Source organism: Bos javanicus, chromosome 10 (assembly GCF_032452875.1).
Source record: "Bos javanicus breed banteng chromosome 10, ARS-OSU_banteng_1.0, whole genome shotgun sequence".
NCBI lineage: Eukaryota > Metazoa > Chordata > Mammalia > Artiodactyla > Bovidae > Bos > Bos javanicus.
Window position 1 is genome coordinate 26,079,260 of NC_083877.1, and position 6,000 is coordinate 26,085,259.

A 6,000-nucleotide genomic window follows, 5' to 3' on the forward strand; every position below is an offset into this window, starting at 1 on the left:
AACTTCTAGTTTCTGTGTAGAAGTTTACCTTTGATTTTGCTTAGCTGTTCTTTATGAAGTATCATGTCTGACTCTGCCCTCACTTATCCTCCTCCATCCGCGTCCTGGACCCCTCCAGACGCCAGATGGGGTGAGGAGAGGCAGCTTTTCAAGACGTTAGTCCCCGTGTTTGAGCTCCAACAAGCCCCTCCCTGAGGAGTCTCTCTGAGTTCCAGACTGGAGGGAACCTGGAGAGAACCGAGTTGCAACCCGAGGGCCCGAGCCGGGGTCGATAGCAAGACTGTAGGGTCCTGAACACCAGGACAGATGCCCAGGATGTGTAGCTGTCCGGCTGCTACTACTTCGCGAGAGTGTAAAATCCTAGGGGCAGGAATGACGGGCATCAAAATACGGGTAGCCAGTATTTTGATCTATTGGAGGTGAACCAGTCTGGGGCGTGTTCGTAAAGATCAGACTCCCGAAGTTTCCTTGAATGGGAATCAAATGTTCCATTTCCCCACCTTTGCTTAAGTTGTTTCCACAGTTTGAAATTCTCTTTCCCAGTCACATCCCAATTTACGTCAAAGCCTATTCCTCCTTCCTGCTCCAGCTCAAAAAAATTTTTTTCGGTTGTTGTTGGAACTAAAAATCTGTTAACAGCTGACTAAATTAAAAGGATCTCCTCACGGAATGGATTTGTGCGTGTAGAGTGAATGACGGTCTCAGGGGGTTGTCCCGCAAATTAGAGCTCTAAGGACCGCAGAATATAATATATATTCAGTACCAACGAGTGGTGTTGGATCTTCAACTTTTGAACCTCAGGCGGCAACCTAAATTCAGTTAGACCATCAAACTCAGAAGTTCTTCAGATGGTTGGAAGAGTTGGTGCTCACTTCCCCTCTTCTGAAAACCGTGCCCAACAGGACCGTTTTCAAGATAACAAAACCATCTTTGGAACGGGGTAAGGTCTGTAGAAAAATACCCTAGAACACTTACAACGTAGTGAGAAATTGAGAGCGAGGGCTCACGAAATTGAGAGAGAGGGCTCACCAACTAGTTGCAACCCCCAAAATACTCGTTTCTTCCTTCGAGCCGGAATCGAACCAGCGACCTAAGGATGTCCACACTTGGAATTACTACAGTCCTCCGCTCTACCAGCTGAGCTATCGAAGGAAGCACGAACATTGAGTACTTAGAATTTTGTATTGAGAACATTGATAAACAGAGGTTCTGGCACAATAGCCTACTAGTTGCCAGTGTGTAAATTCCACGTAGCCGACCAGTTTAGGAGAAAGTCCTTCATCCACACTTCTACGGACAACCCCTCTAGAGCTGGATTCTCCTGCTTCAGAGAGGGGCTTTCAAGCAGGCCTAACCTGTGAGCATTTCACTGCCGTACCTAGAGCCTGTGAATCTCGAGGCCGCCCCAAGCCGTGGCGATCTCCTGGCCTGTTGTCTTCACTTAGCGCGCTGCCCCGGGCCTCCTGGCCTGATGGTGTGTGTCTAAAGTGGGAGCAGACACCCGGGCATTGGAAAACTAAGGGCTGAGGTAGTGTAACACACAATTCTGATCGCGCAACTGCGAGCCAAGAAGGGCGGGCCTTAGAGCTCCGGCCTGGGCCTCCCTTTTCCTCAATTCCCATGCTCGCCTCCATAATCCAGGAGCGTTTGCACAAGCGAGCTGCTTCTCCCTTCCGTTTACACGTCCACAGACTAGCAGAGGTAGAGGCTGTGACGTATAATACATAGCTAAGCCCAATGTTACTATGAGAATTGACTCTTGGAGAAACTATTTTAAGGTTTTCAAAGAGGTAGCCACAGATTCTTTGAGTCAATAATAAATTTAGTGACACGAGTCTCGACCCTAATTTTCCCGCTGAGATATTGAAGTGTTCGAAAACCCACTGAAACATGGAACCTTGTCGGACAGCCTATATTCTCCCAAACGCTTAATCGGGACAGCGGACGCTGGGGAGAGGACTTGGTTCTGGACTCCAGACCTGCTCAGAGCGGGTGAAAGGGTTCGATCCTCAACCGCCCTTGTGTCCCGCCGCGGCACGGGCCGCCCCCACCGCTCTTGCTGTGGTCCCGCAAAGCCAGGGCGTCCTCGGAGCCTGGCAGCACTTGCCGCAGTTTGTAACAGACTGCCACAATCAGGGCGGCAAAGCAGCCCGTGCCCCCTACTGCTGCTGCTGCTGCTGCTAAGCCGTTTCAGTCGTGTCCGACTCTGTGCGACCCCAGAGACGGCAGCCCACCAGGCTCCGCCGTCCCTGGGATTCTCCAGGCAAGAACACTGGAGTGGGTTGCCATTTCCCTCTCCAATGCATGAAAGTGAAAAGTGAAAGTGAAGTCGCTCAGTCGGGTCGGACTCTAGCGACCCCATAGACTGCAGCCTACCAGGCTCCTCGGTCCATGTGATTTTCCAGGCAAAAGTACAGGAGTGGGGTGCAATTGCCTTCTCCGTACCCCCTACTACTGGAACCTAAAAGTAAGTGTTCTGCTCGGGTGTTTATTTGGGACATCTGGAAACTGGCGGGAAATTATAATTAGCGGAATTTCCGCTGGAGTTGAAGTTACGCGAGAGAGGCGGGTAGCTGGTGAAGTAGATTTTAAAAAGAGTCAAAGAATTGCCCGGTAGGCCCCAGCGAGATTTGAACTCGCGACCCCTGGTTTACAAGACCAGTGCTCTAACCCCTGAGCTATAGGGCCTTGCAAGTGACCGATATCCCTTGCTCTCTAAAACAGCTTTTATGCTGGACCTTTATTAAGGTGCCTGTGTGTACTGGGCAAAAAAACCTGGACGTCGTTTCAATCTGTTGTTGCTCAACCGCTCAGTCGTGTCCGATTCTTTGCAATCCCATGGACTGCAGTAGGCCAGGCTTTCCTGTCCATTATCTCCCTGAGTTCACCCAAACTCATGTCCTTTGAGTCGGTGATGCCATCCAACCATCTCTCCCCTTCTCCTCCTGCCCTCAATCTTTCCCAGCATCAGGGTCTTTTCCAGTGAATTGGCTCTTTGTATCTGGTGGCCAAAGTATTGGAGCTTCAACTTCAGCATCAGTCCTTCCAATGAATATTCAGGTTGATTCAGGATTGACTGATTTGATCTCCTTAGAGTCCAAGGGACTCTCAAGAGTTCGAAAGCATCAATTCTTCAGTGCTCAGCCTTCCTTATGATCCAACTCTCACACTCTTGCATGAATACTGGAAAAACCATACTTTGCCTATCTGTTCCTTTGCCAGCAAAGTGATCTCTCTGCTTTTTAATACGCTGTCTAGGTTTGTCAGAGCTTTTCTTCCAAGGATCAAGAGTCTTTTAATTTCATGGCTGCAGTCACCGTCCATGGTGATTTTGGAGCCCAAGAAAATAGTCTCTCACTGTTTCCATTGTCTCCCCACTTATTTGCCATGAAGTGATGGGACCAGATGCCATAATCTTAGTTTTCAGAATGTTGAGTTTTAAGCCAGCTTTTTCACTCTCCTTTTTCACCTTCATCAAGTGCTCTTTACTTCCTCTTCACTTTCTGCAATTAGGGTGGTGTCATCTGCATATCTGAGGTTGTTATTTCTCCTGGAAATCTTGATTCCAGCTTGTGCTTTAGCCAGTCTGGCATTTCGCGTGATGTACTCTGCATAGAAGTTAAATAAGCAGGGTGACAATATACATACTCTTGACATACTCTTTTCCCAATTTGGAAACAGTCCCTTGTTCCATGTATAGTTCTAACTGTTGCTTCTTGACCTGCATACAGGTTTCTCAGGAGGCAGGTAAGATCCCCATCTCTTTTAAGAATTTTCCACAGTTTGTTGTGATCCACACAGTCAAAGGCTTTAGCGTAGTCAAAGGAGCAGAAATAGATATTTTTCTGGAATTCTTTTGTTTTTTCTATGATTCAATGAATGTTGGCAATTTGATCTCTGGTTCCTCTGCCTTTTCTAAATTCAGCTGGTACATCTGAAAGTTCTCAGTTGAAGCCTAGCTTGAAGGATTTTGAGCATTACCTTACTAGCATGTAAAATGAGTGCAACTGTGCAGTAGTTTGAACATTCTTTGGCGTTGCCCTTCTTTGGTACTAGAATGTAAACTGACCTTTTCTTGTCCTGTGGCCACTGCTGACTTTTCCAAATTTGCTGACATATTGGATACAGCACTTTAACAGCATCATATTCTAGGATTTGAAATAGCTCAGCTGAAATTCCATCCCCTCCACTAGCTTTGTTTGTAGTGATGCTTCCTAAAGGCCCACTTAACTTCCCACTCCGGGATGTCTGGCTCTAGATGAGTGATCACACCATCGTGGTTATCTGGGTCATGAAGATCTTTTTTGTATAGTTCTTATCTGTATTCTTGCCACTTCTTCTTAATCTCTTCTGCTTCTGTTAGGTCCACACCACTTCTGTCCTTTTTTGTGCCCATCTTTGCATGAAATGTTCTCTTGGTATCTCTAATTTTCTTGAAGAGATCTCTAGTCTTTCCCATTCTATTGTTTCTCTCTATTTCTTTGCATTTTCACCTAGGAAGGCTTTCTTATCTCTCCTTACTATTCTTTGGAAATTTGCATTCAGATAGATATATCTTTCCTTTTCACCTTTGCCTTTCACTTCTCTTCTTTTCTCAGCTATATGTAAGGCCTCCTCAGACAGCCATTTTGCCTTTTTGCTTTTCTTTTTCTTGGGGATGATTTTGATCACCGCCCCCGGTACAATGTTACAAACCTCTGTCCATAGTTCTTCAGGAACTGTGTCTATAAGATCTAATCCCTTGAATCTATTTGTCACTTCCACTGTATAATCATAAGGGATTTGATTTAGGTCACTATTGGAACTCTGTAGTCTCTTGCTGGGGACAGCGCAATATGGGGTCAGTGACAGGAACTACCACTAGATTAAGAATGTAGAAATTTGCCCAATCCAACATAGTCTAATGTAGTGAAAGTTTTCTACCCTCCACCCTCTGCAGATTGTGAAAATCAAGAAGGGAAATTCTACATAGAGGAAATTGTTGACCACAGATCTCTCAGATTAAATTTCGACATCCACATTTGGTTTTCTGTTTGACTTAGGACGTGCACCAAGGGGCAACTGCCTGCCCCAAGGTCATTACATTAGCGATTTCTCCACAGCTCAAGTCTTAGTGCCAGAATAGGCATTCATTAGTTCATTCATCCCTTTATTGGATAAACACTGAACTCCAGTTCTGTGCTAGGCGAAATGAGACATCTAGATTTGGTCTTTACTTTGAAGCCAGTGGATAGTCTTATGGTATAAAAGAATGTTAGCTTTCATGAAAGAGAACAATGAGAAGTAGCTGTGTCAAGTGTGAGAGAGTGGTAACAGTGCTAAGGTTCACAGACCTGCAGAGTGAGCCATCACAGAGGCAGGCCTTCAGGAGGGGATGGAACTTGAACTGCACTTTAAGGGCAAGTTAAGACTTACACAAGTTTGGAGACAGAGTGATCCTTGGTAGAGAAAAAAATTATGAGCAAAGTTGGAGAGAAAGACCTTGGCATTTAAAGTGCCAAGGCAGAACACTGGCTGGGGCAGATGCCAGCCCTTGTGGAAGTGAGGTATCATAAAATAGGTTAGCAGGAGACTTAGAAAATTCTGGAATGAAGTTATACCCCTTTAAAAATTGAACAGGGAAATTCACAAGGCATGAATATGAACATTGGTTTGAAGGGGAGAGAGAGAAACCAAAGTCAAGGGAACACCAGAGACTGGCCATGGTACATATTGTCAAACATAAAATGTAGGAGAATAATAGTTATGGGATTGGAAAGGAAGGAATAAATGAGAGAGATACAGGAAAGGGAGAGTCTGCTGAAGCTAGATATGAATGAAGAAATAAGAGACAATAAAGAGGAAAGAAGGGTGATTCTCAAATATCATACTTTGAAGAAACAAAATGATACTGAAAAAAGAAAATCTAAAGGAGAGATGGGTATCTGGAGAAGGCAGAGGGGTGAAGAAATGTTAAAATTTAGGCAGGCTGGATTTGAAGTGTAGATGGAGGATATAGGA

The 6,000-nt window shown here is 45.4% G+C and overlaps 2 non-coding genes across 2 annotated transcripts; both read right to left on the reverse strand.

The window, feature by feature from the left end:
• Positions 1 to 1,062: 1,062 nt before the first annotated feature.
• TRNAY-GUA (transfer RNA tyrosine (anticodon GUA)) lies at positions 1,063 to 1,152 on the reverse strand. The gene is given in 2 exon segments: positions 1,063 to 1,098; positions 1,116 to 1,152. It is a non-coding gene; the product is annotated as a tRNA-Tyr (tRNA).
• Positions 1,153 to 2,615: 1,463 nt separating this feature from the next.
• TRNAT-UGU (transfer RNA threonine (anticodon UGU)) lies at positions 2,616 to 2,688 on the reverse strand. The gene has a single exon. It is a non-coding gene; the product is annotated as a tRNA-Thr (tRNA).
• Between the last annotated feature and the right edge of the window lie 3,312 nt (positions 2,689 to 6,000).